Source organism: Pseudorca crassidens, chromosome 1 (assembly GCF_039906515.1).
Source record: "Pseudorca crassidens isolate mPseCra1 chromosome 1, mPseCra1.hap1, whole genome shotgun sequence".
Classification (NCBI taxonomy): Eukaryota; Metazoa; Chordata; class Mammalia; order Artiodactyla; family Delphinidae; genus Pseudorca; species Pseudorca crassidens.
Genome location: NC_090296.1, coordinates 180,851,021 through 180,864,360, shown reverse-complemented (window position 1 = coordinate 180,864,360; position 13,340 = coordinate 180,851,021). Strand labels below are relative to the sequence as shown.

Here is a 13,340-nt window from a genome sequence, read left to right as displayed (position 1 = left end):
ACAGTTCATGGCAGAAAGCAAGGATGCTGTTATCAAGAACACTCAGGAGCCAGTTTAGAGAGGTCCCACTGCCACGAACATGGATGATCTGAGCAGCAATAAGAACAATAATGCAATAGACTGAAATAACAACTATACTAATGCTTATGGGTTCTTACTGACTTTTTTAAAGAGGGAAAAAGGAAAAGTGAAACCAGGAGATGCTAGCCAAGAAAACAAACTCATTATTATGAAAACTGATAAAAAGACAGAATTGGGCATGTGGTCTGTTCTTCCTATACAAAGGATATCTCAGGGTAACAAACTAGTTGACAAAAAAAAAATAAATTATCTTTAGAGAAATTATGTGGCCAATAAACGAAAGAACTGGAATATCAACATGCTGCAAGCATTAAAAAAAAAAATAATGGATCTAGGCAATAATCACCAATGCTGCTAAATATCGCACAATGAGAAACAACCAGACTTCATTTGTCTCTTCAGTGAACTGTACAATACCACCTAGAGATACTGTTGTCAAAGACTCAGACCAGAATCAAATCAAGACTCTATATCTAATAACTACCAGTTTATAAGAAACACAGGGTATGTAAGAACATAGTAGATGCCACAGGGATGGATTCAGCTCCAGACAGAGGAAAACTACCAGAAAATCAGTCCAATTTCAATGAGTAAATTGCAATGTGTATATGTGTGTGTGTGTATGCATACATATACTCATACCCATATATAGACACATGCAGACACACACAGAGAAAGAGGAACTTATAGACTAAAAGAAACATATCAATCAAATGCAGTGTGTAGATTTTCTTTGGATGCTGATTTAAAGAAACCAAATATGAAACCACATTTACAAAATGGAGTAATTTTAATAATAATATTACATCACATAGCATTAAGAAAGTATTGTATGGGGTTATATATTTAAAGTTTTACTTTGTAGAAATATATACAGTACTGAAATGTTTTCAGAAGAAATGATATAAGATCTGGAATTTACTTTGAAATAATCCCATTTGGGGAAGTATAGATGAAACAAGATTGGCCATAAATTGATAATTGTTAGAACTGATAGTTGGGCATGGCATTTCTTTACACTATTCTCTTTAATCTTGTATATGCTTGAAATTTTCTACAATTAAAAAATTGAACAGGGCTTCCCTGGTGGCGCAGTGGTTGGGAGTCTGCCTGCCGATGCAGGGGACACGGGTTCGTGCCCCAGTTCAGGAAGATCCCACATGCCGCGGAGCGGCTGGGCCCGTGAGCCATGGCCGCTGAGCCTGCACATCCGGAGCCTGTGCTCCGCGACGGGAGAGGCCACAACAGTGAGAGGCCCGCGTACCTCAAAAAAAAAAAAAAAAAAAAAACTGAACAGAAGACAAGTGACCTTGCAAAGGAAAAAATTATAAAGACAAGTGAAAATATGCAATGTAATGATACTGAATAATACTCTTTTTCCCAAATCAGGGTTAAAATTTTTAAAAAGGAAAGCTGTGTAAAGTTGCACATTCATCACGATGGTTTCTTTAATATTTTCTGTGCAACAGATGAGGAGATTCATCTGAATGAATGCATCTCCTCTGAACAGGCTGTGCTGACTTTATATCAATACAACATTTATTCAGAAGAGGCTCAGTTTCACCAAAAAGATTTGCTAAGTCAAGCCTCCTAAAGTGCTGTTTCTCACAAATTAAAGGTCTAAGATGCAACATGAAATTTAACAACATGATTAGTGGGTCTAGATGTGACCCTGAACCCATTTACTCAGATGTGCCTTGACTTTTAAAAGGTTAAGTGACAAGTACTACTGTAGTTTGATTTCTTCCATTTTTCAGAAGGATGAAGCATATTTGATGATAATCAAGGTATAGATATAAAGCAGCTGCATTTTCGCACCAAACACCTAGTAAATCTTTTCAAGGAGCCACGGAGTGATAGACAATAAGTAATGGTAGAGAAATGTGAAAAATATTCTTATATTATTTTGATGTCTTAACATTTATTGTGAGAAAACGCTCAAAAATATAATAGTTACCAATAAGATTAGCAGATGAGCTGACAGAAAAAACACAAAATTTTCAAATATGAGTAGCATAAAAACTTGAAGCTTAGAACCCAGAGGAACTGAAAGCAAATTATAAAAAGCAATCAGATGCAGGTAGAGAGTCTTCACTATTCATTAGCTTCATCTGATTAATAAGTTCCTTAAAAATCCATCTGAATGTGTGGCATGTGTGTGATGTGTACTTATTTCAAGGACAGAGTTTATGAAAGTAAATGAAGAAAAAAATCTAGAAAACGTAACATTTCGTTTATTTAGAAACGTAATATATTCATCATACAGGAAAAAAACTGCCCCATTAGTTTTATGAGCAATACCTTCACGTCATGTAATAATCTTTAGTATTGCTATGGAAATTTTAAGTTAAAAAGCTCATATCAAAAAACTCAGTTTTCAGTCAGTAAAAAAAGACAATACTTAGGAAATATACGAAAATAAAGGCAAGGAATCACTGCAAATCACACACGCACGCACACCTTTTCCAGACATGTTTAGTACACCACTATCATGACAGTCCTGACTCTTGCATAAGAAAGTAGATTGCATGCATCAGCATTTGTGTTACCCATGATGGTGAAGCATCATTCATTGCAAATAAGTAAACAGGAATCAAGGTCTACAACAGCCAAGTTCCAGAGAATAAAACTGTGTCAGCAGTAGTTACTCAATTTATTTACAGTTCAAAACTGGTTTTTTTTTTTTCCCTCTAAGTATATACTCTGTCTTTAAAGTTGGTAAGGGATAACAACCACAACTACGAAACCATTGATAGCTAAACCAAACTTCTCCTCTGACACAATTAAGTCTTATATTAGGACCTTAACAAAAATGCAGCGATTCAGTATGTCTTGATAATAAAGGAAGTGAATGAAGATGGATGACGTAATCATCGAGCAGAGAGCAGTCATTTTAGATGTGGTTTCAGGAGACATTTTTTCTAATTAAGGGTCTCAATTTTCTTCACTAATAAGAGTATTGCATTGGCCCCGAATCAAGCATACCCAATTGAGGATATAGATGTAGAAGGTTGTTTGCGAGGTTGCCTTTTAAATTTACAATCTTGCAGAATGTACGAAAATCGAAATATATATCAAATTGTGTTCAGTGGAAAATATTATAAAACATTTCTTCAGCGCAAAAGAAAATTCCTATTAAAGGAATGTTAGCACCCTGGTATATAAAATTTAAAGATCAAGTACACATTTGAACTTGGATCTGTTGCAATTTTATGTTCACAGATATGAAGTCTTTTATCACATTCCATTATTCAGAAACTGAACTGCCAGAGAGGTACATAAAGCAGCTACAAAATAAAGCAGCATATAAGGAAACCCAGAAAGAGGAAAGAGTGCTGTCTTAGAAAACTTAATTCTTTAAAAGATTGGTAAACGCCCAACAATGCACTTCTTTACAGGCAAAAGAAGGAAACAAGGTGAATACCAAAAAAAAGGTCTTCAGATGAATGTGTTCATGAAGGCTCATTAGAACTAGTCTTCACTTTAACGCCATTCAAAACAGAATTATTAGAAACTTCTAAAAGAGCTCAAGAATGCGAACTGATGGAGGTTCAAGAATGAAAAGTACATCTAATACAAGGCTCCATCAATTTATGTAATCACCTAAAAGTCATTGTTCAGATACTTTATGGGAAGGCCTAGAACATAACTAAACTAAACTAAAGCTTAAAAATACAATAAGTCATGAGGAAGGTAAGAAGGAGAGCTTGAGCAAGAAGAGAGAGTACATAGGAGATAAGGAAACTGCCTGATGTTTTCAGTATTCACAAATTGCACATAATTTTTCTAATCAAAATTTCTCCCTTAGAGTATAAAAGTCAATACTCTGAAAATTCTTTTTAATTATGCAAGAGAGATAAATATCAAACAAATTGTTACATGAAAGTCAAGCAAACAGAATTATATAATAATGGCTAGAGTGATGTTTTTATAAATATTGCTCTATCTGGCTCACCTAAATTAGAAATGGTCTCAGAGAAATACTTCTAATGAGATGGTTTGTCCCAGTGTTCATTACTTTCCTTTCCGATGTACTTACATCAAAATGATCATCACATAAATGTTGTTGGGTCAGACACTGATTGTCGTATCCAGAGTCACCTGATGAGGAAAGATAATGCCCCAAACATAGAGCAATGGAAGTGATATTTTTTTCACACTACCTCACATTATTAATATTATATATTAACTGTATATTGTGTAGGCAGAATAATGGCCCCCAAAGATTCGTTCACATCCTAATCCCAAGAACCTGCCATGTTACCTGACATGCAAAAGGGCCTGCACATGTGGAGTGAAGGCAAAGACTGAGGTGAGGAGATTATCCTCGATTTTCCAGGGGGCTCAACGTAATCACATGAGTCCTTAAAAATGGGAGAGAAGGGCAGAAGGAAAGGGAGGGAGGCGTGACTGCAGAAGAATGGTCAAAGGGATGCAAGGTTGCCAATGGTGAAGATGGAGAAAGGGCCACAAGCAAGGAACACAGGTGGCCTCCAGCAGCTGGAAACGGCAAAGAAATGGATTCTCCCTTCTTTGGGATTCTCCCTTGGAGCCTCCAAAAGGAACACGGCCCTGCCAACCCTTGAACTTTAGCTCACTGAGAGCCACATGAGACTCTGACTTATTGTATTGTTTTAAGGTACTAAGTCTGTGGTAACTTGCTATAGCGGGAATGGAAAACTGGTAACATATACACACACAGGAAATTATGAACACCCTGCTCTTCAAAATTTATGTATTAGCTCTGATCAAACTAATTTCCCAATTTTGAAGAAAAGAGGCGCCATGTCTTCGATGAGGGAGAGAAATGAGGAAGGCAGACTGGGAAGCTTTCTGGATGAAGCACCAAGGGCAAAGCCCAGACAGACCGCTGCCCACCTGGCTCTCACCCCCCTCAGAGTGGACACATGATCCCCAAGCCCCGCCCATGCATCACAGGCCCATTCTCAGGATTCAATGCAGTTCTGCTCTATGATTTGTGACTCATCTTTTCTTCTTTCTTTTTTTTCTTTATTTGGCTGCCCCGCGTGGCATGCGGGATCTTAGTTCCCAGACCAGGGATCGAACCTGTGCCCCCTGCAGTGGAGGAGCAGAGTGTTAACCACTGGACTCCCAGGGAAGCCCCTGTGACTCATCATCCACCTTGCTTCTGCCTCCCATTCCCAAATCCCCTTACTCTGATTACATAAGAACAGTTATTATCCAGCATCAGTAGATACCCCCATCCTACTTATGCAAACTGATCACCAGCTGGTTTTTGTTGTTCTAAGTCATAAATCTTTAGGCTGCAACATCTCTGCCAAGCAAGAGAATATTCTTTTCCAATGCATTAACACAAATTCTATATTTAAAATAAACACTTCTCAAGCTGATCTAAATAACAAATTAACCAGTGGATCAGCCATGGCACAAACTGACATTTTAATTAAATGTGATGATGGGCTGAGTGAAGTAGTAATCTCAAATGCCCTTTGGCTCCCGTTCTTTCCATATTATGATTGGTCCTAGACGGTTCCGGTTGTAATTTTCTATCTTTAAACATGGGAATTATCTCTACAAAATGATTTATTTTCCTGAAGGTACATGCTGCTCCTATACCCCTTCCATATATAACCTTACTAAATATCAGCCATAGATATGTGTATCTGTACATACAAAGACTTATTACTAGGGTACCACTATAAAGACAAGAAAACGATGCTCGTATAATACGGTCAAAACACAACTGCAGCCCAGGCAACGAGCTGCTGTAATTGCTGTATTTACTCTCAACTCTGTAAGAAAGAGTTGAAAAAAATAACACAGAGTGGTTGCTTAATCCCCAGAACAGATAGAAAAGGGAGGGTAATGTAGAAAACTGTAGGGATAGAAAACTTTCTACAACTTTCAGAGAGAATACAAATGGAAAGGCATTCCACCAAGGAACAGGCAGTGTGACAGTACCTGAGAATAAGCCAGGTCCATGGTCTGGACCATGTTTCAGACCAAAAGAGAGAAACAGGAGGTGAGGTAACGGAAGCACAGTCCCCTTTTTTGCAGTTATAAAAATTCTAGATTTATTTAAGTTCTGTCAAATGCCAACTGGAGGGAAATATGTAAAGGAAGCATCAAATCTAAGCCACAGAAAGTGCTGGATAGAGATCTCTTTGTGAGAAGGCGCTGTCCTCTCTCACGTGTGTCCTGGAGCACACGATTTCATGCCGCTATGCGCACATGCTGCAGTGCCCAGGCTCTTTACTAAGCAGAAAAACAATTTGCTGAAATGTAGGCAATGAATTGATAAATAATAATTAATAAATTGTTAATTTATAAATCAATATAAATGAAATTTGTAAATACAAAATAGTATAATGAATCAATACACTGATTTAGATGTAAGGTGGTTTTTCTTCAAAACATGGCTATCACAGGGACCACTAGCTGTCCATTTCAGGGAAAAGGCAGAAGGGGTGAAAACCTCAGGGGCACATTTACCAAGCACTCTGTGTCCCTGCAGGGCTGCCTCTCGGTCCCTTCCCATTTGAGATTCACACAATGAATCTGAGAGATGAAGCCAGTCTCTAGCTGGAGACAGGAGCAAACAGAACGAGGAACGCAAAGCCACTTCTGACATTAAAAGCGATGAAAGAATAAATAAGCAAACACAGTTTCAAGAAGATCTATACAAGAGATCTGTATCAAGAGCAGCAAGAAGAAAAAAGAAGATGTTATCTGCCAGGATTTCATGATGACAAAATAATCCACATATGGGTCTCTCTGTGACATGTGCTAATAGAAAAAATAACCTAGATACCTGGTTAGAATGTAGAATGAAAATGAAAAAGAAAGCTTGTTTACAATCTAATCGTATCTGCTCAAACATTTTCATACAATTATTTTCTCTATGTAATGCACTTCTTATTGCCATTTGAAAATGGGCTTTCTTGCTTCAATTTAAATTGTACTTTCTTAATATATTCATAGCTATGTCACTTTTACAAATTTTCAAGTGTCAGTAACCGTTTCTGCACCTGATAAACAGAAAAAAAAATCGGACACATAAGATATATCCCCATACAAAGGCAAGACTGCAAGGCAAGGCCCCAGGGTCAAGTAAAATATGCTAGCCAAGGACAAAAAGAAGTGAGAAATACGGAAGTGACTGGACAGTGGAGACATCTTAGTGGGGTGGGGAAGGAACCTGTAAAACTACTCTTCCCTAGATTTCAGCAGATGTGACAGATACAGAGACTTTGTGCACAAGGAGTCCAGTTCCATAAGGTTTGGGGTGTGGAGATCTCACACAGGTGGTGCCGTGAACACTACAGGAAGCCTTTTCAATGACCAAGGACCGCCTGCTAACTACAGGCCAAAGTCCATCTGATTACATGGGACAGAGAGTTTCTAAAATATATTCCTCCTCCCAGTGGCCCAACAGTCACCACTATTAAGTGTAAAATACTGTATACATCTGTGTGGAGATTTTTTTAAATTAAGTACTTCACAAAGATGTAATTGAACAATGCAGGAAGCAAATGATTATTCTGCAGAAAGATAACTCGGAAATACTGGTGTCAGACGGGAAGTGCAAAGATGTTCTGACTTCAAGTCTGGTGTCTGGAAATGCCACAATGGTACCCTGACATACAGTAAGTGTGCATACGTTTTCGGCAATAACTCCTCTTGATGGTTATGCCATAAGCACAGACTGTGTTAGTTCACTCCACTGAGCCTCAGTTTCCTGATGGTAAGTAGGGGAGATGGACCTGGAGGTTTCCTAAGGGACTGCTCCATCCTACAAAGATGTGGAAACCTGTCCCCAGCGTCCCTTATGCAATACAGTATACTTATAGCCTCTGTGGGGAGAATCCATGCACATGTCTAGATTTTCGTGTGCTCTGTGGAAGGAAAGGATTCCTGGGTAAAGGAAGCAGATATAAATGACACAGTATGATGAAAAGACTACACTGTTACCTTGTGGAGTGTTAAGTTCCAATGTAAAGACCACATACGAAATTTTTCAGCCCAGCGAAGCAACTGATTGCTTACATTTTATTAGCATTTTAAAACCTAACATTTCTTGTGTTCTGGTGTGGGGAAAATATATCTTGTTGTGTTCCCTCCCTCCCCATTTTTCTTAATGGATGACCACATGAAAAGGCAAGTTTAAAAATAATTTTGCGGGCTTCCCTGGTGGCACAGTGGTTGAGAGTCCACCTGCCGATGCAGGGGACACGGGTTGGTGCCCCGGTCTGGGAAGATCCCACATGCCGCGGAGCGGCTAGGCCCGTGAGCCATGGCCGCGGAGCCTGCGCGTCCGGAGCCTGTGCTCAGCAACGGGAGAGGCCACAACAGTGAGAGGCCCGCGTACCGCAAAAAAAAAAATATTAAAAAAAATTTTGCAACCAAAATCACCATATGTTGATTGCTGGTTACTTCACTGGAAAATTGAAGGATGAAACACACATCTTTGCGATAGCAGCCATCAACAAAAAAGAAGGCTTTCTTTATGGTATTGAAATGCCATCTCTGGAACAAGCATCTTGGTCCGCAGACAGCGTGCCTGCTGCCGAACTGCTGTCGCCTGACAGCCCGTCTTATCTGCCAAATTGCTCATTAGGCCTGGCAATTGTCACCTGCGCCTCCAGTTCATACTCCAGCAGGGAATAAACATCAGTCTGCTCGCACCATCCTCGGCAGCAAGCTTCCAACACCCCCCTCAGTAGCCCGGCCCCCCCACCTGCAACCCTCCAAACACACTCACCTTGTATACACACCATTATTTTTAAAATGTCAATTCGGCTTCCAGCTCTTAGAAGCTAGCTTAGCTTAAATAAAGCAAAAAATACAAAAGACAGAGAACATGCAACATAAGCCCCGTATTACAATGTGAAGTGGGCTGACCAATAATTCACTTAATTATTCATGCCAAAAAAGAACACATAAACAGTCTGAATGTAGTGAAGAACGCTCATTTCATGGAGTATTTCTGAGTGCACAGGTGACAAGAGAGCAGAGCAGATCAGAGGAGTCCTCTTCCAATGGGATCTGACCCATCCAACCTTGACTGTAAGTCTGAAAGGAGAGTACTCCAATTTATAAATAAACAATAGAGGTACTGTGGCAACCAGAACAAAGAGGTAGCTGAGAGTACTCCAGGCTCTCTGTCTTTGCTGCTTCCACTGATCGCTGCCAATGAGCGCTCTGACATTCAGAGGCGGATCGATACACAAAAAAGATACAAAAGAGGTACTTTGTGGGCAAAAAGCACCAAAGATATGAAACAGAATGTCTGAAACCCCGTAAAACAACTTCTGATGGAATACTGTTTTTCATTTTGCAGAAGTAAAATATTCACCACCAACCCTGCAATTAGCTAGAAAATTACAATAATTACAGCAATTTTGTATCCCATCTCCAATCCAATTAATAGATATATGACCTTGTCAACATGTAATAATCAGATTGCATCTACAACAAAACTGGATGGGTTTTATATGCTGAATAGAACTTGCACAGTAAGAAGGTAATTATTTGAAATACTGAGAATGCCATTTGTATGCCATGCTCCACTTCACAAGTTAAAAGGAAATACAATAGGAATATTATTTCTATTTTCAGTATATGTTTAAATAAAATCTGGAAAATAGTATTCTAATACCAGGTAATGTTAAGAGAATAGGTCTCTAAACCAAAGATCTTGGATCTCGTAGCAAGAAAAAACCAATCCGTATATTCTTGAGTAAGAAAAAAAATTTAGAGCTCGAGAAAGAGGCGGCGGGGTCGGGGGCACCTAACTTTGACACAAGCCTTGTACAGCAGTTCTTTTTTTTCTTTCTTTCTTTTTTTTTTTGTGGTACGCGGGTCTCTCACTGTTGTGGCCTCTCCCGTTGCGGAGCACAGGCTCCGGACGCGCAGGCTCAGCGGCCATGGCTCACGGGCCCAGCCGCTCCGCGGCATGCGGGATCCTCCCGGACCGGGGCACGAACCCATGTCCCCTGCATCGGCAGGCGGACTCTCAACCACTGCGCCACCAGGGAAGCCCTGTACAGCAGTTCTTGATGTCTCTAAGTTTTCAAAGTTAGGGAGCTAGTAAAATCTTACCAATTAGTTAAAGAGCACCATTTTCAGCAACATTTTGCCAGACGTGGATAAAAATTAACTATAAAATTAACACAGCTCAGAAAGGTTAAAAGACAATCTAATCGGATACTTTGTTTCTCAAAATTTCTACAGCAATTCTATTTCTAGGACTTCTTCCTGCCAAGGAATCTCGAATCTTCAGTCTGGCTCTTCCAAAGGAAATATTAAATCAGTATTCTGGGATGAAAAGAAATCCTGCCATCATTCTAAAGCCAGGCTATCCCCAGAATGTTTGATCTCTATAAAAAGCCTTTGAGAATTAAAAAATAAAAAGATCACAAGTGGGGGAAAAAAAATGCTAGACTTGGTCTCAATGATCTGCTCCAGAAATTGTGCTCCTGGGCACAGTAGGTCTCTCTAAAACTGGATTTGTGAACAATAAAAATACAGTTAAACATCTATCACAGAACCGTGAGGTTTAGAGAGCATGGTTCGGGCCTCCCTGGTGGCGCAATGGTTGGAAGTCCGCCTGCCGATGTAGGGGACACGGGTTCGTGCCCCGGTCTGGGAAGATCCCACATGCCGCGGAGCGGCTGGGCCTGTGAGCCATGGCCGCTGAGCCTGCACGTCTGGAGCCTGTGCTCCGCAACGGGAGAGGCCACAGCAGTGAGAGGGCCACGTACCACAAAAAAAAAAAAAAGAAAAGAGGAAGAACATAAACTCCTTGATGGCAAGGACTAGGCCATATTAACTCAACTCTGAATTCGGATCACCTCGCACGAGGCCTGGCCAGCACAGACCTACTGTTGTTTTATTTCCGAATGAATGGTATTAATACTGTAGAAGATGACTCATAGGTATTGGGTAACTTTCACATAGTCACCAAACCTTGTATTTAGTAAATGTTTAACACGCATTTACCCAGTGCCTGCCAAGGCCATAAAATCTAAATAACGTTAGCAAATAAGAGTCAGAGCTTCTTGCTCTGAATATTTGCATATCTTCCCACTGATGACTGCAAGACAACACATATGCTTCAAGTGTAACTTCCTTTTCTCAATTAAAACAAGGTAAAAGCGATGTCTGGAGTTGAAAACAGCATTTAAATTTTAACACACAGAGCCAGCCAAATATGGGTGGTGGTGGTGGTTTAAAAATCTTGTTGAGTCAGTGAAGTCAAAAGATATAAATGGGGGACTTCCCTGGCAGTCCAGTGGTTAGGGCTCCACACTTCCAATGCAGGGGGCCTGGGTTCGAGCCCTGGTCGGGGAACTAGGATCCCACGTGCCACACAGCGTGGCCAAAAAGTAAAAAATAAATTAAAAAAAAAGATATAAATGGATGGGCAGCAAGCCATTGAAATTCTTCTTAACCTAAAGACAGGACTGGCCTTTCCTCCAACACATTTTTAAGGTGCAGCTAAATTAAAGGTGCACCTTGCTTTGTAAAACACCTGAATAAAAAAACCACAACAGTAACACAGCAAAAGGCTCTGTATTTCATTATATACATTAAGGTGTAATTACTCACATAAAGACGCTGTTTTCCAAACATCAGGCACCTATGAATCCTTGTACTCTTGTTTCATTAAAATCTTCTTTAAATCAAAACTAGGCAATCCATTTCTTAAACACAAGCTTGTGCCAAGAAGATAATCATTAAGGCACGGACTTAATGAGCTAGTATACAATAAAAGAAAAGAAAATGACCTGCACACCCCCTACATATTACTTCATATACCATACATGGTATACACCTCACCTTTTGAAAAACACTGCCCAAAGTTAATCGTACATAAGATTTTTTAAGTAGTGTATCCATGTAGTAATCAAATGTTACTTCCACAAAATCAGTTTAAAATATATTTGTTCATGTATGTGCACAAACAACCTACGTCTCCTGGATACAAGGAAAGGTCCAGCTAAAACACCTTACAGTGGCTGTTAATGTCCACACTTCCTTGGAAACATTTTCCACTGTGCCCAGCTCTCACTACGATTATTCTTGTCCAGGCGATAGAAAGCAATTTTAGAAAGTGGTTAACATTGGTCTGCAACCATACACGACCCCCTGGGCATCACATACATATCCCATCATGCAATGTGCCTTTCAATCCTCTACATCTCTATATGGCATACTTTCCCTGTGGTTTCTGATAGATCGTCAGATTTGTTAACTGTTAAATTGACGTATATATATATATATATACACACATACATATATACATACATACACACACACTCTCTCTCTCTCTCTCTCTCTGTGTGTGTGTATATATATAATCTATACATATCTATATATCTATATATATATATATAGATATATCCTCAAGGGACAGTGGAAGCAGAAATAGTTTATGAACATCTAGAAGCAAATTACCAAAATGCTACAGACTGCTACCAATGTGAAAAGTGGGGACAATGATGCATTTTATAAGAATAAACTATATATTCTAAAAATTATCTAACTATATTCTATATATTATTTTATATATTATTACCTATCTCTATGTGAAGATCTACTGAAGACCACATCACACAAGACTAAATTTTCCACTTGAAAAACTGAAATGTTTCTAGATAGATGTGCCTAAAAGATAAATGATTTTTAAGTTATAAATTTCTTGAAATAGGCCTTCTTAGTCTCAACAATTGTTCAATGATAAGATTATACAATTACAAATGCTAAATAGAATGTTTAGCAGAAGCTCTTCACTGTGAGCTTGGCAGGAATGGCTGCAGAATTCTTCCAGCTAGTGTCCTGGAACTTGGGCACTGGGGATCCTAGGATCCCTACTACACACTCACTAAGACCAATCCTTTCGTTTCTTGAGAGGGCACCTAATAGCAACTCTTCCAGATCCTGAAGATAACAATCCTTGAGGTCCCTTCAGCCCCTGCTCTCCAGATAAAGTTCAAGTAACTGGTATAACCAACTTGATGGTCAATCCAACACACTGTGTTTGGTTTCAGTGGAAGGATGTTGATTATTTCTATCTGTTCTAGCGTTCATACAAAACACATGGAAAGAAAAATGCAGGTAGTATAAGTTTAACTATTATCCTTATTTACCTTTGGTGAGCAATTAAAAGTCTACCAGTCCAAAGTAAAGTAAGGCCAATCTATGAAAACATAAAGAATCTTGCCCCCCTCTCTTGCAAAAGACACTTGCCCAGGTTCTAAACTTAATCAGTTTTT

At 39.3% G+C, this 13,340-nt stretch overlaps 1 protein-coding gene across 23 annotated transcripts in view; it reads right to left on the bottom strand.

Annotated features, from left to right (window-relative positions):
- The window catches only part of PARD3 (par-3 family cell polarity regulator), a 727,131-nt gene that overhangs the window by 461,814 nt on the left and 251,977 nt on the right, over nucleotides 1–13,340 (bottom strand). The gene's annotated exons all lie outside the window — the stretch shown is intronic.